The 25,636-nt window shown below is 37.2% G+C and overlaps 1 long non-coding RNA gene across 2 annotated transcripts; it reads left to right on the top strand.

The window, feature by feature from the left end:
* Positions 1–25,636, top strand: LOC108506135. 2 transcript variants are annotated; one of them, XR_001877693.1, is made up of 3 exons: positions 1–586; positions 10,927–11,067; positions 25,517–25,636. It is a non-coding gene; the product is annotated as an uncharacterized LOC108506135 (long non-coding RNA). The 2 variants fall into 2 exon arrangements; XR_001877692.1 differs by lacking the exon at positions 1–586 and adding an exon at positions 6,982–7,102.

The raw sequence follows: 25,636 nt of genomic DNA on the forward strand, positions 1-25,636 counted from the left end.
TGTATATGCTTTTGTCTTTTGATATTTGTGTGACTGCATTTGTAGAAGATGTCGATACAGGGCTTTTTTAAATGTGGGTAAGGCCTTCGAACCTGCGCAATGGATTTTTTAGGTGAGACACAGTGTGCACAGAACTGAACCGCCTCTTTAATTCTAAGGTTCATCTGCCAGGGCAGAGCTAGCTTGGACGGTGGCAGCGAGGTCCTCAGGACATAGGTTTAGTTCGAGTGACCTTCTCTTAGATGGATGGCCTTACAGGGCTGATCGAGCTCCATCTTCCCAGGTTTAGAGTTGTCCTTCTCTTCTGTGTGTTCTGGGCTTCCCCTCTCATCTCCCACGATGGCACAGTCCGCACTGGCGAAGCTCCCCCTCTCTCGCTCCTTTCCACTCCCAAGGCCAGAGCCGGGCCGGGCCCAAGCACCCAGGGCCAGGCCACGCCACAGCGTGCACGTACCCGGGGCCACCCAGGGCCGTGGCGTGGCGTCTTTAAGCACCAAGCTACTATATTTATTTCCATGGAAGTTAATTCATCATACAACGGTCCCCAGCTGCTCTGACAACGGCTCTAAGAAGCACAGATGAAATTGTGAGTGATACTGGTTTGCAATATAGAATTTGTAGATACAGAACTAGAAAAAGAATGAGAAGTGCAAACTCACTTCACATAATAAATGAAAGATATAACAGAAGAGTGTAAGAAGAACTGTACATAGAGGAGGTGCGTGAATTGCTGCCAAGTAAGCACAGGTTGCTGAAACTGAGTAGACAAAGCTTCAGAATCCACTGGCTTCCCAAGACCTTCCCAATATAGATTTACCCTCTTTATAATTGGACAATCCAGTGTCTGGAAAGTCTTATGGTACCCAGGGCTCTGTGCCTTGAGGAACTGCCACAGTTTCTGGTAGTGTGGAACTGAAATAGGAATGTAAGTGTCCAAAAGAAAAATGCCCATCTGGACTGAAACAAATCAAATATTACAAAATTCTGTTGTATTAGATAGAAATCCCACTCCCAGCTGCAAACGATGACCCACAGGTATAATACTTGGTCATCACGGAGATCCTGCTCAAGTTGTCCTGTTTTGGGCCCAGTTAGGGTTAATTTTTGCAGTAGCCAGGAGGGGGCATGGCTAGGACACAGAGAATATTCTGTACCTCCTCACAGTCATTGCCAGGGGCAGAGGAAGGGAATCTCTTCCAAGGAAAAGGGGTTTATTTCAGTCGAGCAAGCGCAGTGAGCACTGCAGACAGAGCAGTTGGGGGGTAATGCTGGTCATGAGCTGGAGGGAGCAGTCAGGGTGGCACAGCTGTGGTTGGGTTGAGCTCTGCAGTGAATCACTCTTTTGTACACTTTTGTTATTAATATTGTTGCTGTTATTTGTTTTCTTATCTCATTGCTGTTTCCAGTAAATAGTTCTTATCTCAACCCAACTTCTTTACCTTTTGTGCCTCTAGTACAGTTCTCCTCTCCAGTCACCTGCAGGGGAGGGGAGCGGGAGAAAGGGGAGAGTAAGAGACTGGCAGTGTGGTTTGGAGAGTCTCAGTGGGAGAACTAAATTGCAGAGCAGCATTCCTAAAGCATGACACAAGTCCTCACAAAAAATGAAATTCCAAAGATATCAAAGATAATTCCCTAATGTCAATAGTATTAAGCACTTCTTTCATGAATGCTGTCTGTAGGGAGATGCTGTCATTATTTTGCTTTTCCTCTGCAGGTGATTGCCCTTCCTTGACATGAAGTTGCAGTTGCCATTTTGGTACTGCCCCAGTTTTCTAGTTCCCATAATAATGTATTGAAATTGTGTTCAAAAAATGTCACCCTAACTGTCCTAGATAGCTTTTAACCACTGAGGGGAAAGGGAATGTTTTATTGTTGTTGCTGCTTTTAAGATCTATTTAAATGTAATTATGAAAGTGGCAGAATTTGCAGACTGTGTTTCCTATGTTTCATGCAAGAACAACAGTTTAGATTCAAATACAAATAGGAACATAAGAGAAATGAGTGGTGAGGAAAAATACATGTTTTTATAGACAGATTAATATATATGCACGTGAACATTCTTTCATACATATACACAAATATTGTTTCAATTGGGAAAATTCAGAATGCAGTAGAGGCCTACTCATTTATGTATCCTGCAAATTTATACTTATGTAAGCTGTCTATATATAGTGGAATCAGTGGTCAGAAAAATTATTGAAGATACAAGCTTCACTTGCCAGCTCTCAACTCCTAAAGATCTTGTACAGAGAATCTCCTTTTGTTGGATGAATACTTAAAGCAGATTGAACCACTGGTCCACATGCAATCAACCCAGGCACTTGTAGCCTTAATTATGAGTGACAGCCCAAGCCAGAACCTCAGTGCTGGCTCACTTCACTCCTTCATCTCTGTATCCTCAGGGATTACAATTCCAATGCCTCTGTTGCTAAGGAAATTGCACAATTAAACTAGCTTTCACAGGGAAATCAATTACTCCTCAAATTTTTGAGTTCATTTTGACATCCCAGAGCCATCTTCAGGACTTCATATTGAAATGACACAACTACAACATTATTTAATATCACTTTAACTTTTCATTTCCTTAGGATATCTGTTTCTACTTTCCTACTCTTGCCCCAAAATATATCTTTTGGACAAAGAAATATGGCATTGAGTGGATATATCACATCCCTTGTCACCCACAAGCCTCTGGAAAGGCTGGTACAATGGACTGCTAAAGACTATGTTAAGAGCCTTAGGCAATGGGGCATGGAAGCATCAGGATGCAAATTCAGCAGAAGCCACTTGTCTGGTTAATACCAGAGAATCTGCTAACCATCCTGGTCTTGCCCAAACAAACCTCTTATGTACTGTGGGAGGAGATAAGGTACCCATACTACACATAGGGAATTGGCTAGGAAAGGCGGTGTGGATTTTTCCTCCTACGGGAAAAGGCAAACCCATTTGCGGGATTGTGTTTGCTCAAAGGCCTGGATGTACCAGGTGAGTAAGGCAGCAGGATGAGGAAACCTGGTGTGCACCTCAAGGAGATTTTGCTTTGCTGTAAAAGAACCTATTATATGACACAGGAAGTAAAGTGGAAGGAATAACATGGAGCAACAGAGAGTGGATTTTCTAAGGAGCAAGGACAGTGTCATGGTGACCCAGGACGGGCTGGTGTTGGTGCTCAATGATTGAGTGTGCTGTTTCTCCTGTCCTGAGCACCCACCATGATGGAGTGAAGCCTAAGTCATGGCCCTTTTTTCACCATCTGGAGTGGTGGTGGAAATCCATGGAATGAGAAAATAATATCTACCTGTGAAAGGACAGGAAATAGTTAATGAAAATGTATACATCTGTATGTTAGCTATAAAGCTGGTTTATGTACTTAAAGTTGTAAGTGTTGGTAAGAAGGGATTTCAGTATTGAGAAGTAAATACAGTGGAATAGTTAGAAGAGATATATATAAACACACACGCACATATATATATACTATATAAAATTATATGGGATCTGAGCATGAAGCAAATGGTATGGAATAAGGGGTAAAGATTGTATTGGCTCTGGCTGAGATATGAAGTGCTTCCTGTGAAGTGGCCAGACATTGCTTGCTGACGGAGTGTAGAAAATAAACTTTTTTTCCTTTGCTTGTACACACATAACCTTTTGCTTTTGTTTTAGAAAATTGCCTTATCTCAACCTATGAGCTGTTTTCTATCTTATTTTCTCTCTCCTGTCCATCTGAGAAATGCAAATGATAGAGCAGTTTGGTGGGCACCTGGGACTCTGACAAGGTCAACCCACCACAGCCCTGAACATTTTTGCTTCATGGTTCACTTGAATGTCTCTGATGAGGGTGACATATTTACATTATTACTCTGTCTTTATTCAGATAAAAATTATTTCTGTTTCACAGATGTCATATCCACCTATGTACCCTACCACTCATATTATGATTTTTCTTTCAGTCATACTATCTTGTATGTGTGTGCACACATGCATATATGTGTGTGTGTTTAGGTATATACAGGTATATAATAAAACTTCATTTCTTGCCTGGTCAAATTTTCTTATGCAGTTCCAATTTATCCTGTCTAATGAGACAACTTCTAGCAGCAGACATGTTGACAGTAAAAGTAATAGCTTTACAAAAGCAGTAACCTGTTGTTGTACATTGCTATATTGAAAAATGGATGCTCTGGTTTGGAGCACATCTTTTTATTGAGCGACTACACTTTGTGAGAAAGATACGTGAGAGAGAAGAACTTTCCTAATCACCAAATGTTCTGATAAAGAAGACCAATTAATCTTTGTCTATTAGAAATGATGATAGGGATTAATGCCTGTAAACTAGTGTGAAGACAAAGTTAAAATAAAACTTAACAATATTGAAGTTCTTTGCAATTCTTCTTTCACGCTCTGTGCAAATTACTTTGCACTCATGCCAGTCTATGGCTTAATACAATTTCTGGGATCTGGTATGTCAGTAATGCTGAGAAAAGCTTACAACTATAAATTATCCTGGCAATGACTATTATCTAAACCTGACTGCCTAGCTGCATTTAGATTAGCTCATCTTTCCTTGTTATCTTTAGGGAGTTTACCTAAACACAGCCAGCTCTGTGAGAAAGCCAGCTCTCAGACAGGAAGCTCCCCTGTTTGCTCTGGCCAGTGGTGCAAAAACGATTTGGGATCGCCAAAAGCTTGTGGCCTGACCTGTAGCAGGTTTTAAGGGCAGCCCTTTGTCTACCATGCAGGCTACTAAGAAGTTCTTCATTCATTACATTATGGCCTTAGTCTTTAAGTATTAGGCTGATGCAAAGGGTTTTTCTCTGGCCTCAATGCCACAAACAAAACTATTGCACTCACTTGTGAGCATACTCACAATGTTTCACAAATCGTGGGTGATGATTAATGCTGTGTATTTCTGAGCTCCAAAAGAATTCAATTAATGGGAAAATGAAAATCTCTTGCAATGCTGAGCTTACTGTCATTCACTTTTACCACTACCTTCAAAGAGGAGTCAAAAAAACAACAAAGCATTCACTCTTTTGCAGTATGTATTATAGGCTCTTGAGGGATTCTGTACGTAACAATATTACTGAAGGATTAAAACGATAGACCATCAGTCTAAAACACTGATTAAGATTAGATGCAGTGCAATCCACAGGCGAAATTCACTGGTATGAAGTCAGTAATCACGCTGTATGTGAAAGAAGCCTGGAGGCTTCCAGGTGCTTCATTTGATCCTTCTAACCCACCGCCTACACTGCAGGATACAGAGCTCCCCCAGAGCCATAATCTCTTACCTGCAGACTAGAGAGAGCAGTAGTGTGTTTCATAGAGCCCTGGGTCAAATGGACTTGCATGAGGCAGCCTCTCCCAGGATCCCTCGCACATCCTTCCACTTGTGCCTTTCCTGAGGATACACAGACACACACATATAGAAACATGACCCTAGAGGGTTTATCATTCCCCTTCCTGCCATCAGCCATTTTCAGCTAAGAGAATTATTTTCAATTTCATAGAATCATAGAATCAGCTAGGTTGGAAAAGACCTCTGAGATCAAGTCCAACCCTTGATCCGCTACCACCGTGGTTACTAGACTATGGCACTAAGTGCTACATCCAGTCTCTTCTTAAAAACCTCCAGGGACGGTGAATCCACCCCCTCCCTGGGCAGCCCATTCCAATGTCTGATTACTCTCTCTGTAAAAGATTTCTTCCTAATATCCAACCTAAGTCTCCCCTGGCAGAGCTTAAGACCATGCCCTTTTGTCCTACTGTTGGTTGCCTGGGAGAAGAGACCAATGCCCACCTAGCTACAACCTCCTTTCAGGGAGTTGTAGAGAGTGATGAGGTCTCCCCTGAGCCTTTTTTTGTAAGCTACCAAATTCTTTAGGGGGAATTACTAATACAAAAGTGATGAGAAAGTGTAAATTTTACATTTTCAGAAAAAATTTATTAGGGCTATAGATTTACAAACAATATTACAGACTTTTTTTAAAGCTTCGCATCAGGAACAGGGATATTGGCATCAAACAATGCCCACCAACCGTTCAATTTATGGAAAATTTTATTTCTTCAATATTTAGTTGAATATGTTTAAATCACATTTTAAAAGCATCACTAGTCACCAAAAGAACAAACTAAGCAAATTTTTCCTTTCACTGCCATTAGAGAGTAATTTTTTTGATGCAATACTACAGCTGCATTTAAGTTTTGCTTCCAAATCACTGCAAAATTCACAGGAGCCTAAAAAGAAAATACCTGTCAAGTGGTAAGCCCTGGTCAATGGTATGTCATCCACTCTGTCTCTCAATTTAGTTTAAAAAGACTTAAAAACTGTCAATTTGAAGAAACAAGTTTGGAATAACAATGACCATCTCATTCTGTTTATTGATTTTAGCCATTTTATTATGTTTTATCAAGCATGATAAAATTCAGAGCCTCCCTAGTAGCTTTCAGATATACTTACAGAAAAACTTTAAGATGGGGGATGGCTTTGAAATAGATTTTCCCTGGCTAAATTCTAACAAACAAAAAAAAAATCTCAACAGCATTTGATTTCCTTATTAGTAGCATTGTCAACTATGAAGCTATAAAATAAAGATTACAGATACCTGGTGTTGGGTTTAAAATGAAGGTTTCCCTTCAGTACAAACTGAAGGAAGAGGCCAGTAGGGTGGTTGACCTGATTTTCTGATTTGTTTCTCAGTACCTTTGAGCTCTCAATATAGAAAAATTCATGACTTCCATTTAAATATCATGAGGAATTAGTTTCTCATTATTCTATTGACTGTGTGTTTTGCTTTATTTGTTTTATTCAATTTTTCTATGTGCCATCAGAGATCTCTATTTTTTTCCTAAGTTCAAAGTACATGTTTATCCACCCATTGATGTCTTGTAATTTCCTGAATACCTTGTACAATAGACATTTCATTATTCCTTTACTACAATGACTGAACTGTTCTGGGCCATTTGATTTAACACCAGAGGACATGGCGTGAAGGGATGTCTGTTGGGCTGTCAACTTTGAGAACAAACTGACAAAGTTAAAAGTGATAGAAAGAAAAGTCCCTGGGAACAAGGAACCAAACAGCAGGAAAAGCAAAACCAGGTGAACAATAATAAAGATTTCAACATATTTCCTTATCAGGACTGAAGGTGCAAAAAAGAAAAAAAAAGAAAGGGATAATATAAAAATTCATATCTGCCATAAGGTGTTATCCTTCTTCTTTTACAGCATCTATGTGAAATCAACAGTACAATATCAACTGAATGCAGTAGTTATATGTTTGCTGTTTAGGATTTATGTCATATTGTGTCCTATCTGTCAGCTTGCACTTGAGAGCAGCTGCTATGACATAAATCACCCTCAAATGTTTACATAAAAGGTCGGAAGAATTTTTTCTTTTTTCTTTTTTTTTGTTTATTTGTTTGTTTGTTTTTTTGTTTGGATGAGGCGGCAGGGGGCAGGGAGGAGGTGTGAGGAAGAGAAAGGGGATGGAATTGCAAAAACACTAAAAGAGGATAGATATTACTTTTTAAAATTTTATGTCATTCTCAGCCTTCAGAAGTGTTTGCAAAATTTTACATGCCATCTAGAATTTTTGAAACCAGAAAACAGCAACCATGTAACTGTTCTGAAAGTGCAAACAGTCAGGGAAGACCATATACAATTGTTAATGGATTATCCTTTTTTCTGGATTGTGTCTATGACATAAGAGGGGATAATATTTGCTAAATACTCCAGAATAGCATCAGGAAAGATTTTGTTCCTGCTGTTACTGTTACCATTGCTACCTTAATGGGTGATCAGGTAACAGTTTTTATATGTTCATTCAGGCTCTGACTCTTTCCTTGTGTTGTTGCTGATTTTGTTGTCCTTGGTTCTGTTTTCGTTTCTGTTCTTTTGCTGTTACTGTTTGTTGCAGAGGAATTTGGAGATCATAAATGCTTGTGCTGTATATGTCTGTCCTGTATAGCCCACAAACTTATCTAGCTGATATAAACTTGGTAAAAGTGCTGACACTTAGCAGAGAGACAAATGCTGGTGGTAAACTGAGTTAGAAGTACTTTGACAAAATATATGGTCTCAAAGTTAGTAGAAGCTGATCAGAATTTCCATGTGACTTGGGTTTATTTCCACTAGTTTTGCCTTAAAGTCAGACAATTTGAGCCAGTCACTGGTGACTATCTTTTTCCACTGACTGTAGCAGAGAATTTAACTTTTATGTGGCTAATTAAAATAAGATGAAGTTCACGCTTTGTAGGTCCATTCATGAAGACCACTGTTAGTACAACTCCCTCTACAAGGTACTGAAAGAACTTGCAACTAGGCAGGGACAAAGCATACCATAATGACAATTTCCTTCACTTGCTCTGTACCCAAAGTGTTGGTATATAACTTGTATTCTTGCTTGTATTTATCAACAAAACAAAAGTTTGATTTTAAATGTTAAGGAAAAGTGATACATCAGGATTAAATGATAAAACTTTAATGCATGGCTTTACAGATTTTACTGTTTAATGTGTGCTCCATAAAACCCAATAATTGTTTGTATTTATTTTGTTCTAACAATAAATATCAAAACAAAACTATAAATACATATTCACATGATTTGCAACATGGCTGTTCTAGTCAACTATAAGAAAATTACACAAATGCTGGTATGTATTTCTTACAAATAAAGGCATTTTTGCCATAGCTATTTTTTTTCTCTAGAGTCATCTAGATTTTCATTTTGACTTTCTCCCTATCCTACCTTTTAACAGACAATGAAGATAAAATATAGATTAACTCTGATAACTAATGGTGTCAGCTTTTGGGAATGAATTAGAACTGAGATCCACCTTGTCCAGCAATGGAGTACCTTTAGTCCTACAGCAGGATGAAAGGTTGAAAATAGGTGTTTAATAGAGATTTGAATGAGTTTAAGACAGTTTTGACTAATCTGTTCTAGTACTACTATACATTTATTTACATTTGGAGAATAGAGTTTTTTTCTTGAAACTATAATACCCAGTTCTGGATCTCATGATGATGTTTCCCTCATGCGTACATTTTCCTTTTCCTTCTTTCTATAATACTAAAGGTTGTATTTTCGTGTTTAAGCATGGGCATGATTTTAACATCAAAATGTTTGAGAAGTTGGTCAGAGATGGAGGAATCACAACAAAAACACTATTGCAATTTACCTGTCTTGTTTCATTCAACCCTTCTGCTATTAGAGGGAAGCAGCAATAATGAATAGTGCCCAGACTGCTGAGTGCTCTCCTATGCATGAGCAGCTGAATTCATGATTTGAGGTCTCTTTTTTTTCCTGCGGTCTTGACATTAATGGCCCTTTAGCCTAGAACCCCTCTGAAAGTAAGACTTGCATTTAGTTTCTGAAAGATGTTCAGCACTTCAGCCCCTTTATGTGGCTATTACTGAACATCTTCTAAACTGACTTATAATGACTTATAATGCTTCTCTTCTTGAAGGATGCTACAATAAACAAGAAAATTGCAATGAATGTTTGCAAAAATAAATGATTCTTCTGGGCAGCAATGGCAGGGGGCAGAAGAACTCCTTATGTCAAGTAGAGCTAAGATTGCATTCAACAGCTGGCTTCATAAAGTATGGTTAAAATATGTGGTGAAAACACAGAGAAGGACCCACAGGATTCTGCGAGTTCCACCACAGGAGTCCATCACTGTTTAGCAGAAACAGGTTATTTAGACTTTGGTTGTCCTGCAGGGAAAAAGAAACAAAGGAAAAGTCAGACACAGTCTTCTTTTCCTGCATTGGGTCTATAAAACATTAAGGGTTTGCTTTTCAAAGGCAAGAGTAGTAGCAGCCAGCAAGAATTCTGTTTAGGTCTGCTTTTCATCCAGTAAAATGTTGGGTTTTTTTCAACAATTGAGTGATATAATATTCTGTATTTACTTTTTGATTAAAAGAATAAATTATAGGCCATTTGAGAGCCAGTACTAATCTTTCTTATTACTTTGTTCTACAGGAAAAATAAAACAAAATAGCTAGAGATATTTTCAGCACTACAAATGACCCTCTTTGAGAATTTTATGTCACAGATAAACTGTGAAATTAGCCATTTTTTGCCTTAATCATTCCTCCAGTTTGCCAACAGTGATTAATACAGCACCCTAATTATCCATGTTCCAGTAGTTTCATATCAGTCACAGAAGATCCATGGTTTAAAGCAAAAATCTGATGATTAAATAGTCACAATTCAGCTTTATTAATAGAAAATGAGAGGGTTTTGTCTTTGACATGTAAGGCGGGAGGAAGAAAAAGAGTGTTATCTAGATCTGAAAGCTAGAAGAATGCATCCTAAAGCATGAAGGAACAGCCAATTTAGGGGCCAATGTTTTCAAATCTATGGTTGTCTTTTTCAGATATACTTCTCTCTTTCACCAAGGGCATGTAGTTGAAAGTCAAGGCAGACACATAACAAACGTAAAATGTCAGAAAGGATATTTATACAAAATTTAAGAGTCTAATGCCAAGAAAAATGACCCACATTGTTTCAACTGTATAAGACATGCTAAAGCTCCTTGTCTACAGGTGTTTTACGGATGTCCACGGCTGTCTGAATCCCTTCTTCAGCTAAGCCAAATAACTCAGCTTTCATCTGGGTCTATCTGAAAAGCTTTAGGGTATCTGGCATTCATACAGGAGTGACAAATATAATACAGAATTTATGTACACCATTTTGGAGTAGCAGTTGAAAGCCAGGCTAGAGCATTCTGTAGTGCCTGATATCCCATCTGCTGCAGAGAAGCAATACCAAATTAATTTGCAGAATACTGCTGTCATAATCATGTAGTGAGACCACTTCTTTCATAGGAGTTGCAGGCTTCAGTTGTCTTCGTCTAGAAGGAATTTGAATCTATAGCTTCAAATCCTCTGAAAGCTACCTATCAATCCAATTACAGGATAAATAAAATGGGAGCATGTGTCATATGTCCTATTGAAGATTGGCTGCAGACGTATGAGGAACATGAAAGTCATGGACTTAGAAGGATAACTGCTGAGAAAACATCACTCTCTATCTTACTGAGTCAAAAACTTGCTTGGTAAGAAATCTATAAAATATTTATTTATTTATTTATTTATTTCAGGTGAAGTAATCATGAAATAGTTAAAATCAAATCAAGAATAATCATCACCACATGACTTTTAAGTATAAACTAAAAGTGCACAAGCTGTTTAACACTTTGAATCCCAGCTTCAAGTGGGCAAGTAGGCAAAAGAAAAAGCTAATAAAAATTAGACTATTGTTATGTCTTTTAAAGACAATCCTTGTTACAGGCTAGTTGATATGTGCAGATAATATGCAGGGAAAAACCATTGCCCAAACGAAAGGAAATTATTCCCAGAACAATTTCCAGTGCAGCAGAACTACTGTTACCAACTATGAGGAGGTGCACTAGAGGAGTCTACCCAGATGCATATTTTGTTTGGGAGACACTGACAGGTGATACTGCTTTTGGATGTAATGTTTCAAGTAAGTTCCAGGAGTAAGAAGCAAGCACGACTCTTGCAAGAAGTAAGAGGTAATACTTCAGAAGCAGAGTGTCCAAACATGACAGAAGAACAAGAACCCTAAGTCCGTAGGCATTATGCAGAAAGAATCCCAGCTGAGTTATGCGCACACACACACACACAAAACACATTATGGTATGTTTCCCGTTTCATCAGGGCCTTGGTATATTATGATGTTCATCTCACTCTCTGGTCCAACAATGAGGCCTAGTCATGAGTACAAAAGTGCTGTATTGATTTACAGCTGGTGCACCCTTGACATAACTGCAGAATTCAGACAATTGGAACAATTAGTGACAGACCCTTGTCACTAAAATTTATTTTCATATTTTATATTTTTATCTGAAAGGAGAATTGCACTCATGGATACATGTGCATTTTCATTGCACTATACCTTTACCTCCGATCACTAATCAGAGAAAGTAGGAGAAATTTAAGTCCTTTATACGTATCTCGAAGAATTTGATTTCAATATAATGAACTCAAAGGACTCATCTCAGTGTGTAGACTCCGTAAGTCAGCAGTATCAGCTGCCCATGAGCTCAGTGCATTGAAATATGCATACAAAATGATTTATAAAGATCAGTTTTGCAGGTGAAGAAAAATGAGTCTGCATAAAAAACCCTACTGAAAAAATGCTGAATGCTTTCCAGACCAGCAATATTTTCACTGAAATCAGAAAAAGGCATAACACAAAAGAAGGGGCGGATATATAAAGAACCTACTATCTGGAACTTGCTCTACTAGAAATGTCAAACTTTGTAAAGTAGGAGGGCTGTGCAATGATGAGTTGATGCAGAGGGTAGAAAGAGTTAAAGGAGATTGATTTCAGCAAGCCCATGGGAAGTTACTTGAAAAGTGAGCACAAATGGAATACATCGAGCTGCAGTTTTTCTGTGATTGTGTCTGTAATGCATTAAATTTCAACAGCACGTCTTATGCACCACTCATAGAATGAGACATGAATGTTTTCTCTCTTCTTAATCAATTTTTTTTTTAATTCCTATTTCAGTTTTCCACCTACTGATTTAAAAAAAATAAAGTGAAACATACAAAATTTTTTGTGCAACACTATTCATAATTTTAGTAATTTTCTTAAGGTAACATCAAGATTTGTTTAAAAATGGGCTCTAGTTGACCTGTAAAGTTCACTAATATAGTAAGTACTAATACTGTATTTTTTGTCTTTTTAGCTGTCTTTTTAGATGTCTCCTTAAAAATCAGATTTCAAAACCACCAATGCCTCTAATCCCTTCTTTGTACCTGGTGATTTCATTAGGTTGATAATATTTTTTCCAGAAGAAAGATTTTAGCATTTCAGAATTGTCTAAAAACTGTAGCAAGTTTTCATTAAAGGGAAAATGTTAAACTTTTACTCATTTGAACTCAGTACACCATGAATCAAATTCTTAAATCTTTTCTATATGATAAGTAAATAATGGTTCTTCACCGTTAGCAAAACTAAAATCAATAAAAATATAGATTTTTTTAAATGCTCTTTGACCTATTTCTCTCATTTCCAAATATTATTAAATTCCATATGTAATTTTTACTGATAGCAGCTTTGGCACAGTAATTATTGTATATGAGTCTTTTACAGGAACTTGCTAGTTTATACATTCTCCAGAGAGGTATTTCACATATCTCTGTACTGGATTTCTATAAATGTAATAACTATGAACTAGTGATTAAAAGGATGCTGCCTCATGTAATGAAACTTTATGAAAACCACTGAGGAAACATCACAAGGAGGAAATTGAACGACAATTTTCTTGATATTTCTTCCACGAACTCCAACAGGGTGTCAAAACATTTTAATGTAGCCAGTATTTATCCTTCTTGCTCTCTTTTGGGAAGGGAGTAAATATAAATATCCTACATGTAGGATCTGTCTCTTTATCTTCACTACCCAAAACAGTTTTAAAGTTCAGAGTCTTTGTAGAGGATTCCCAACTTCTATATTCTCCATAATCTTCAGATTTCTAGAAAGTCTCCAGAGGTAAATATGTTCACTTACCTTTACATCTGCACCACACATACTAATTCCTCTTGATAACCAAAAAATTTTCTTGTATTGTGAATGACCTAAGAGCTTCTAAAATTTTTCTATAAATTGTGTGCGTAAATTAGGTACAATGGATTCCACCCACTTTTATACTTATTAAAAGAATGAATGTTGGGTTAGCCAATGCTAATTAGATAGTGCAGTTTTCTAATCTGTTACAAGACAATGCTGATAAGTCTTTTTATTTACCCAAGTTTACTCACGGGGAATGTGATACTATCGTCCATAAATTAATATATTCATACCACTTTAAAATGAGTAAGCCAATCTATTCCTACTAAAACCAAGGCATATCTCAGGAAAACACAGTGTTATAGAATAGTAATTAATTTAACTGAGAACAGTGTTCTACACCTATTTTTTTCTAACTTCACTGAATACAGCTTAGCAACTATACTCTGCTACTTCTAAGCATTATTGTTAGGTCCTTTCTAGCATGTCTGTGTAAGTGAAGCAGCACCCTTTACAAAATTGGGACTGGGAGAGAGCCCCCTGAAGTGTGTTCTCTGTAAGGCGGGAAACAACATAAATGTTAGACCTGTCATTCTACTTACTCTCTTGCCTTCTGTAAAATATATAAACTGAACTCAAAGATCTCACTCTCCTCTTTGTTCAGTGGCCTGGTTCCTACAACTGCAACATACCACCTAATGCTCCAAACAGAAAATTGTAACAAATAACTACATTTCTCAAGCACACTGGAACTTGATCTCAAATCAGATCAAGTCCCAGAGCTTACTACAAACCACAGCTTCTGTTCCAACGCAGAGGATATTTCTACCTTTTTTCCTATAAAAGTGCAGCAGTACCCAAAACTTATTTAAACAAACATAGAACCCAGATGCTTTCCTACACTATGCAGTGTAAATCCACTTATTTCAGGCGTGAATGGTGATGGTAATGAATTGTTTGTAACCTGTTATTCAGAATAATTAATTGTTCTGCGAAGCGCAAAAATAATCATAAAATTATTAAGGTTGGAAAAGATCTCTAAGATCAAGTCCAACCGTTAACCCAGCACTGCTAGGTCCACCACTAAACCATGTCCCTAAGCAGAACATCTACATGTTTTTGGAGACCTGGACTGAAGGTTATCCCTCAGACATATTATTTTAGCCAAGTTCTAGCTCACACAATGCTGAGCCATCTACAGTCAGAGTAATTACCCAGGGTCTCACCTAACTGTATGCATTGTCTGTGTAGCTGCCCACATCTGGCTACGAACTTTTGGCTCTCTCATTGACAACTCACTAACAAAAGATAGTTACCTCCAGAGAAAAATTAGTCTACTGTCTCCTTTGGGAACAATTGTGCTATAAAAATTCATGTTTCTCTTCACAGATTATAAAGCCATATGGTCAGATGTAGTCATCAGCTTTAAACATCTGCATCAGTCTTTAGACTGCTACTCTAAAAGGGTCCAGATTGTGTAAGGTGCATATTGAACTTTCCAGCTATAGACAGTCATCCCATATACTCAAAAGTGTCTCAGACATCATTGGTACATATGTGTACACAACTGAAACACTCCTTCCATCTCACAGAGATTTAGGTGTTTAGCGTAAGTTTCCTTTGCATGCAGTGGACAGACCTCCAAGAGGAGTAATGAATCTTATTTTAAGAATGGTTCCTAAGATTAATGGTTCTCTGGAGATCGCTCACTTTCTTATTGACTCCAAAGGAAGCCTAGACTGCTATCTGAAATGGACACTTTAGTGACATGCAGTTATGGCTGAGATTAATATAACTGTTGCAGAATTAAGTGACTGTGGACTATATGTTATGGACTTGGAATTTGCAAAGCTTTTAGATGTTTGAATGACACTTCTGAAACTGACAGCTAATGTCTGCATGTGTTTTTACTCCTGTGAAAAATACTGAATTGCCTTCTTTCTTGAAAAAAAGGCAGTTTCAAATAACAAAATAGTTTATTTTTTTTTTTAAAGAGACATTACTATTTTCACACTAATATATATTGCTAAAGCCAATGTTGTCACCAGTCCTTTTACAAATTCTGAAGTCTGTCTTATGGAGTCATCCACAAAATTGACAAAAATCGATTTCTTTATGATGCGTATTATTTAGTGCAAGTGGAGTGGTATTATATTCACTATATCTTCAGCTAACTTGAGACACAATAAAAATAAGTTCGTTTGTGAGTTCATTGTAAGCCTCATTTTAGAAAGGTCTTCTAGCAGATAAAATAATTGCTAAAAGTTAGCATCCTACCATGCCATAAATATAAAAAATCTTTCAATTTAAAGATCACTCTCAGGAACTACCACTCCTACTATGTTAATCAAATCTCTTTTACAATGCAGAACTACAGTTAAGTGAACATAAAGTTGGGACCATTTAATTAAAGGGGTTAAAGTTGAGTACAAAAATTTAGCTCCTTTATTTTGCTTTTAACAATAATCCTTTTAACTGGAGGTAAAATTCCTGAAATTCCAGGAATCATAGCTTTAAGAATAGAGAATCCTACAGAATGAAATGCTGGCAGTTAGTTAGAAGTTGTAGGTGAACATAGGTGACAAGACAACAAACAACTGATGAGGTTTCACCAGTGTATAAAGTGAAGTGGAAATAGAAAGAAAAAGTAGCAAATCAGACAGAAGCCATTTGAACTATTACACAGTATCTACATGGATCTCTGAAAAGGGTAACACAGGATCTCTGTAGTGTCAGTGGAGAAAAATAGACCCTAAAAGGATGTGAGTCTACTTACTTTAGATGTCTACTGTCCTACTGTCTTCTCATTTCTCAGTGGGCTAAGGTAGGAGGATGCTCCTTCAACTTGCTGTGGAATTGGGTTTTTTTTCCAAATGAATGCAACATGTAGATACTTAATCCCTCTCATACATTAAATGGGGAGCCTGTGTACTATCTTCAGTCAAACAGATTCCATTTTTATAAATCAAACTCCGAAATTGCGAAGCTTTTAGTACAGATTTAGTGCCAGAGGAAAAATACAAGTTTTGCCTTAGTAACAAATAAAACAACATTAACTAAGAATATTGAATACTTGTGTTTTGTCAGAAGAAGAGGAGAAGGAAGGGGAAGGGAGGAACAACAGTGACAATGACAATAACAGCTTTAATAGAATTGAACTGAATTGGTCATCAAATATAGTTGGATGTTTCTGTAAAGCTGAAAGTACATATTGTTAGAAACAGTGGGACGTTATTTGATCGACAGAAAGACTGCTCATATATTGTCAAATACAAACTTTCATTAGTCCTACACAGAATTGGAGAATGTCCTCTGAGTAAGTGTTACATAAAGGGATACACCTAACCTCAAGAAATCAGCAGTTTCAGCATAAAGGAGGTAGCCTTTGCTATGTAAGAGGCCTCATCCAAAAACTTTTCAAATGCATAAAGCTCATAAAAGGATCCCAGTAATTATTACTAATATGAATAAATGTTAAAGAACTGACTTCTGCTATAAATGTATTTTTCTAAAACCCACTGAATCCTGTTCCTTGACATCACTAGATACTGGATGAGATCTTTAGTGATTACTGCTCACTAGAGTTGTCTAAAAATAGGTAGGGAATAAATGTTCAGAATAAGAATATAAAGCATACATAGTAGAGTACCATTTTTTTGCTTTGTACTGTAACTGACCTGATGTTCACAATGGCTGTCAATGAAGAACTAGAAAAACAGTGATTAAAAAGTAATGTCTTTGATATAATACTGCATAGAAAAATCTATTGTTATGATGAGATATTATCATCTATTTCCCAGATAAACAACTACTAGCATAAGCAGGAAACTTCATCACATTTTCCAAATATTAATAGGCTACTGCAAAACAAGTATAAAGATACGCTTAGATAGAAAGCAGTCAAAGAATTTAAAAGCATATTATGGCTGCAACTTTACCATCTCCTCCTATAAATCTTGCTGGTTTTGAAGTATGCCTGCACTGCACTTTAATATAGCAGCCACTTATATCCAGGAATCATTTCTGTATGAATTGCCCAATGAGAAAACAAAGCTATAACTGTAAAGCATAAAGATATCCATTGAACACTTCATAATGACAAGATGTATTCACTACATTACAGACAAGCCTAAATGCCCTGCATCAGGTAATTCTAACAGTACAGCATTTTACATATGCTAATTCACATAAATATACTCCCTTAATTGAAATATATTTGTGCCATACTGATAAAATTCAAGAAAATATAAACAAATATTTAGCTTTGGGGGGCCTTTAAATTGTACTGTCTCCTAAGTAGGCATCACATAACTTTGTTCTATTTAGAAGACAAGTCATTTAAGTTTGGCAGTTTTACACATTTTACATTAATGTTTTTGAATAAGCTTAAAATATAACAAGTGTTTAGAAATTTTCTTTTATGAACTGTAATTTGAATAGCTAGACTTTTTTTCAAATACACCTACCTACTTTTGTACAAAAGCCTTTTCCAAGTTGAGATTATCATTAATGGCAACATAAACATCATAGTTATTTTCTAATAAGAAGAACATTTCATAACATGAAAAAGAGGTACATTCAAAACTGTGGAGAAAAAATTACAAAAGCAATGCAAGCAAACACCATAAATATTTCTTAGCAGTCAAAGTAGAGCTAGAGAAATATGAAGAAAAATAATTCAGAACATTGCTCAAAGATGTGATAAAAGGACGTAAAAGGTGTGGTGAATGATACAGTTATGTACAGAAATAGGTAACGCATGACATGCATGTAGGACTGAGATAGTTGAGGAAAACTGCTAGATGGTACTAAAATAATAGAAAAATATATGAATTTATTTTATGTACCTTAGAAAGCAAACACAAGCATCAAACATGAAAAAATTAGCTAGGGTATGTGAAGTATCAAGAGATATTATTCTCCTAGAGAGATTTGGTTTATAATATCCTTGAAAAAATGTGTTTCGGTGACTGTGTCAGTGCAAAATGAGAACTGCGATACAGCGCAGAAACTCTCAAGGATCTTACTAAGCAGGAGGAAAGTTTTTCTCTCTGCACAAATGCCTGGTTGAATGCCTGTAAGACAGATTTCCCATTATGTGAAAATGAATCTCTCTAAGGAGGGAAGCGTTTCTTTCTGTTTTTCAAAACCTGATACTTAATACTCAACTGGATGAACTTTTTATAATATATTATTTTCTTTTTAGTCCCTCCCCCCCCAAGGAAAATTTGAGATTGTGATGAATAAATTTTTAGCAATTGTTCTAGCTAGACTTTTTGCCCTGGAAGTTTCCACTGACTGAAAGTAATAGTCACAACATGGTTAAAACCAAGAGTGATTCCAAATAATCTGTTCCAGTCATGTCTGAGCAGAAGAAAGCAAATCTACTCTGTGAGAATTTTATCCAACTGTGCAGAGACAGTTTTATGCAGACAGGTTATAAATAATGTGTGAGGTCCAGTCAAGTCCCAAAAAGCTAACTCTTTTCTTCTTTTGCACCAGTCAAAATTAGAAAATACCCAGTCTTCTGCCACCATAGAATAAAGCTATCTAGCTCACTGAAACCCTATTTGTCAAAGCAACAAGTCGTTGGAATAGCTCCACTAGTCTCTGACATCTCTTCACTTTTTTGGTATCATTAGGAGACTTTTATTTACCCCAGAATTACAAAATGTTTTGCTGCTCAAATTATACTTTGAACATTCTGCTGGTGGTCCTGGCCAATGGCAAGTTGAATATGAGTCAGTAGTGCCCTGGCAGCCAAGAGGGCCAATCATGTCCTGGGGGGCATCAGTTAACGCATCGCCAGGCGGTCGAGGGAGGGGATTGTCCCGCTCTGCTCTGCACTGGTGCAGCCTCAGCTTGAATATTGTGTGCAGTTTTAGGTACCAGAATATAGGAAAGGTATTAAGGTATTAAAGAATGTCCAAAGGAGGGCAACAAAGGGGGTGAGGGGCCTTGAGGGGAAGCTGAGTAAGGAGCAGCTGAGGGCACTTGGTCTGTTCAGCCTGGAGGAGGGGAGACCTCATTACGGTCTACTACTTCCTCTTGAGGGGAAGAGGAAAGGCAGACACTGATCTCTTCTCTAAGGTGACCGATGACAGAATCCAAAGGAATGGCCTGAAGTTATGTCAGGGGAGGTTTAGGTTGGATATTCGAAAAGGGTTCTTCACCCAGAGAGTGGTTGGGCACTGGAACAGGCTCCTCAGGGAAGTGGTCACAGCACCAAGCCTGACAGAGTTCAAGAAGCATTTGGATGATACTCTCAGGGAGATAGTGGGACTCTTGGGGATGGTCCTGTGCAGGGCTAAGAGGTGGACCTTGTGGGACCCTTCCAACTCAGCATATTTTGTGATGCTGTGAATAAAGTGGAACCAGATGTATGCACCACTAAACCTCAGAAGAAAGAAATAAGTCATTTACTAAAAGTTCCAGAATTCAGCAAAACCTTAACATTACACTTCAGAAACCTGTATGACTAAGATTAGGACAATATCCAAAATATGTGTTTTGCATAAGTGAAATAGCTCTACACTTTCCTTCCTTTGTTTTTACTGCAGGAAAGAAGGTAGGTGGAGAACAGTTAGAGCTCACAGAACATATGTTATTTCTTGCTATGCAGTATGGTAGGAAAAGTTAATTAAGAAAACAAACAAAAAAATTATATCAGCATCATCTAATGCTTTGCTGTTCAGCTTTTTTATATTATATTGTCATGCTACACTGTCAAAAAAGTATCAACATATTCTATTCAGGCTGCTAGAAATGCTCTCCCTCTTGGCTGTCAAAAGGACAATGTGGTCATCCTACCACCCTTCAGGCTTCACCAAATATCTGACATGGACAATGAGATTCTTAGAGCTAAAGCAACTGAACAGATTAGGTCATAACATTTTCAGAAATGCTTCATAGAGTATGTTGTCCAAAAACTATGAGCTATACTACTGGCTGCAGATCAGGTAGTTTCTGATCTACTTGTGAGATCAACTGTGGGACTGGCAAGTAGGATGCTTTGGGGCTGCTGGGGTCCAACCCATCACCTCCTTGCTTGCCCTTTATACATTGAATTTACCTGAGCTTTTCAGTGTACTATCTGCTGCAAAACTCTCTGCTCCCTTTTTTCTGATATCTTAGTTTTTACAGCACCTCTCCTATGAAGACAGACTTAGTGATTTGGCGGTTTTCGGCCTGGAGAAAAGAAGGCTCCAAGGAAACCTTTAGCAACCTTCCGGAACTTAATGGGATCTTAAAAAAAAAAAAAAAAAAGAGGAAGGGTGACTTTTTACTTGAGCAGATAGTGATAGGATAAGGGAAAATGGTTTTAAACTAAAAGAGGGGAGATTTAGATTAGATGTTAGGAGGAAATTCTTTACTCAGAGGGTGGTGAGGCACTGGAAACAGTTCCCCAGAGAACTGGTGGATGGAGTGTGGAAGTGTTCAAGGTCAGACTGGATAGGGCCCTGGGCAACCTGATCTGCTGGGTGGCATCCCTGCCCACTGTGTGTGGGAGGGAGAACTAGATGATCTTTAAGGTTCCTTCCAACCTGAACCATTCTTTGATTCTATGATTTTATAGTTGTCACATCAGGTGTGCTGCTACAAGAAGTCTGTGCAGCTTTGCACATACCTGACCATGGTTAAAAATAGCCCCTAAAGCCCTGAATTTTTCAGTCTGGTGTCATAGGATAAAGTTATATGAGTGTCAGATTTTGTTAGCCCTCCCACTATCCCAGCCTACTACTCTTAATTTCCAAGAGATAGTTTAGGTCATGTATTTTACCATCCAGTTCAATCAGCTACTGCTCTGCATAGCTCAGGGCAAGCTGTGAGCTTCAGCCATAAGGCAAGACCCTGTGGAAAGGAGCAAGGGACACTGGAGTGGCCCACACCAGCCCTGTATTAGAGGCAACGTAACATTGAATACTGCTACTCGTTCAGGCTCATTTCCTGCATCAGTTCAAGCTAATATAAATTATATAGAATTTAAGTAGTTGAGTTAAGGATCTGCCTTCCCTTCTACCAGTTTCATTGTCCAGTAGTCACCTCTGGCTAGGGGTGAAATTAAATACTAATACTATAGTATGTAAAACCTGTAAACAAAGTTTTCCTATCCTTTCCTCTTGGCGTTTTCAGGCACTTTAATCTTTAGACAGAAAGGTTTCAGCATCTAAATTTTGAGCATAAGGTCCTTGAGGGTTCCTTAAGTGCTTTAGTCTCTCTGCATCTCATTTAATAGGAAATATGCTTTTCTTGACAACACCTATATGTAGGAAAGAGAGAATAATGATTAGTAATTGTCAAATATTTGATCTGTGAACAGCATTCTTCAAAAGTACATTGATTCATGGAAGTCCAAGGGTTTTGTGCAAATTAATTTTAATGAAAAATTTAGCAAACTATTAAAAATGTTAACTTTTTTTTATACAGCATTGAAAAATTTCATTCTGACAAGGTCAAAGTACTTTTCTCTTTTGTGTTTTGATCTTAACATTGTTATGTATAATTAGCATGAAGATAAATAAAAGCTGAAGTGTTACAGTCAAGAGGAAATGCTACCTTGCATCAAAGAAGTGCTTTAATCTCATCAAAGTGAAGCAAGACCATGAAACTTTTTGAGAATTCTGAAATAATGTAAAAGGAAATGTCTTCATCAGAACATATTTATTTCAATTCCTACTTTTCTTTTCATTCAGTTGAAACAAATGTCAGAATGCTGTAGTTTCTCCCTGACCACAAATTCTGCTATTATTTTGATATGGCTAGATAAGATGCAGACAGTGCATACTCCACAGGCAAATAATGCAGTGATATTGTAAGTATGGTTTCTGTTGATATATTATGGACGTGTAGACAAGTTGCTTCTTCAAAACTGGTGGCAAAGCAGTTTTCCTTCTAGGTGTATAATGAAGATTGCTCTTCTGCCTCTTTCTTTACATGGTTCCATGATTTGAGTTATCCTCCATTACAACCTGTTGCAACCACTTACAGAAAGGTGTAAAATAAGGAAAAAAGGAGCATCTGATGAAGACATTACTGCAGGAGAAGAGGTCAGTTGGGTTATGACTCACTAGCTGAAGACATGCCAGCTGATGAGAGGGATACTGCAGAAGGTTATAAAATCATGGATGACACAGAGAAGTGTGTAGTGGTAGCTTTTCCTCACTGTACAAAACCCAGACAATTGATGCAGTATATTTTTTCACACACAGCAAATTTAATTTGGGAGTTCATTGCCATTCAATGCTTTTTATAACACAAGTACAAATGGCTTCATAAACTATTAAAAAATGTCTCTCATGGAGGAAATTCTGTCAAGAGCTATTAAACACACCCCAGAAAATGCAACCTCTGTTTCATATAGGCAAGCTGATAGCTAGAAGCTGATAGCAAATATTTTGTGAAATGTTGTTCTCACTTAGCTTAGTTTTACTCTCTTTTCATAAGTACCTGTCTGAAAATTATGTGGGCTTTTGGTTTCTCTCTGTAGGGTTCTTCAAATATTTGGTAGGAATAAAGCCCTTAAATACAGAAAATAAATTTTCAGTGTATCTATAGTCACTGGATAGCCTGCATGTATTTCAGAACCTTTCTGGCAAATGTGAATGGTTAATGATACTTTGGAAAACAAAACGCTATCAAATTATTTCTCTCTCTCTCTATATATATATATATACACACCAATGATGAAACAGGGATGTCAACCTTCTAAGTGAAGATAAGGTTCCCTTCTTTTTGCTTGCTTGTTCCTATCTAAATGACTATTTTCCTTTATGCATCAAAGCAATCACAAATATCTGTTGTGAAAGTATACTATTAAATGCCTGAAATTACTGGATACTGAGATGGAAAACTCTCTTTTAGAAGCCACATGTACCTACGTCTACCAAAGTTAAAAGAACACAATCTTTCAGGAGAAACTTTTCTTGATAATTATAGAGAAATTAGACATTCCAGTTTCACTCGGCAGTTCACTGAAACTGCAAAAATGTCCCTTTTCCTCAGGTTACAGCTAGTACAGTGTGAAGTTAGGAAAAAACCCTTTTGAATGCATCATGCAGTTCCAATTATCATCATTCTTGTAACACTGTCGCAAGTGTTATAATTAGTGATGCTAGCAAGGGCATCATCTATGAGGTCAGCTTCACCATGTTCTGGCTGTTATAACTACCACCATACTCTGAAAATTAAGCTCCTTGCACTGTCTTCTGCCCCCCTATTCATGATGTTTTCCTTCTTCTTTTCAAATCTGAAAATGTGAGTTCTCTAGTGAATATGTGTACCATTTGCATTTCTGTAAAGCTAAAATCAAAAGATCTGCCTTCTCTATTTTCGCTCTTTGTACAGAGTACTGACTTTTAAAGCTACTAACAAGGTGTTTTAGTTAATAGGAAAAATGGCTACAGAGAATGAGACAGATGACCCCACAACTGGTGCTAAAGTTCTTAAAAAGATGGAAAGTATCCTCTGGGTTGAGGAACCCTGTAATTAATCCTGTTCAGAAATGTGATTGTATACCTCTGAAAACCAATGAAGTTGGCTGTTCTCATTACTTTATTGGAAAGCCTGCTCTCTAATCACACAAGTTTTAAGGTGCAGGAAAGACTTCTAATTTTCAGCCTAGTTTTATTGAAGTAATAACAATTTCTTTTTAGAAATAAGAAGCAATTGCACTTCCACAAAGGGCAGAATGGCAGTGCCAACAATTTCACTGAAGTGTTATACTTTTATGGCACAGGATTATTATAATATCTTGTATACATAGCTTTTCTGTTTCCTTTCCAGTTTTTCTATTTTTTTCCTTGTTGTTGGTCAAAGTTCTTTATATGTGTATATATTATTTTTCTTTTGCCATTTATTGGAAAGCCAGCAATGAGCTATTACGTTATGACCTTTCTGTAGCATTTTCCATTGGGACATTAATGGTAGGTTATTTATCATTTTGCTGGGAAGGAATAGATTTCCTGTCTCCTCTCTTGGGGAAACCTTATTTTCACTTGTTTCATTGACTAAATGTACTCATTATTTAGTCTCAAGTGTATGCCTGGGGTCTAGCCCCTGCAATGATTAAGTTTTCCTAGCAAATCAACACTATGGAAAATGTTTATGATACTTAAATATGTCTCACAGTTCATTTATTTTTCTGTCCTCTCTTGATTAACTTTGAGCTTGCTTTTTCTTTTCTTTGTTTGTTTCTATATCCAGTGATGACATCTCAGTTTTAGCTTTCACAATTAATTGTCACTGTCGTGTTTTTATTATCATAAACACCCAGGACAGAGAAGCCCTTTAATGAATAATTTCCTAAGGATAACTTTTACATGTTACTTGTCTTTCTTTCTTGAGCTTTGCGGGTTTTACAAAGAAGCTTGTTATTTAAAATCTTGCACGGTGCAAAAAAAAATCCTTCACACCCTTCCCATATTCCTATCACATACACATTCACAAACAATATGCATTGGGTATTATTCTGTCATTCAGATCCACAGTTCCCAAGTACATAATGATTTAACTAGTGTGCAAAACTCCTTAAAAAGCTTGATTTCACCATTCCCTTGAGCTAAATTACATTTTCAATCATAAACTCTTGGTTTGATTAAATGATGTAATTGTTATTAATAATTTAATGAATATTAAAATTATTATCCATCTTGTGGTATAGTAGTATGCCTTCTAAGTTCTCAGTTATCCTCTTGGTTAGGTATTTATTGTGGGCAGTAGCATATTAGCTATAAAGATCTTCATTTACTTCCTGGCTCTTTTTCGAATGCTTTCCACCTCAAATTGACGTTAAGAATTCATCTTTCAGCATGGAGGATCACAGATTACATAAGTATATGGCAATGACTGTAATGATAAATAACAGGTCCTGAAACTGAACTTGCATATGCAACCCCTAAAAATCTGCCCAATTTAATTTTTAGCTCCCTCTCTCACATTGGACCACTCTACCTATTTCACTACAGGATCAATCTACTACAGATGGGACAAGTCTCAAGACTCTTGGATATCAGCTTATACATTCCACTTGGTGTTGAGGACAGAAATCATCCCCTGGACCTCTTCTGTTCAGCATTATAGATAAA

Source organism: Lepidothrix coronata, unplaced genomic scaffold (genome assembly GCF_001604755.1).
Source record: "Lepidothrix coronata isolate B3197 unplaced genomic scaffold, Lepidothrix_coronata-1.0 Scaffold206, whole genome shotgun sequence".
In the NCBI taxonomy this organism is placed as follows: Eukaryota; Metazoa; Chordata; class Aves; order Passeriformes; family Pipridae; genus Lepidothrix; species Lepidothrix coronata.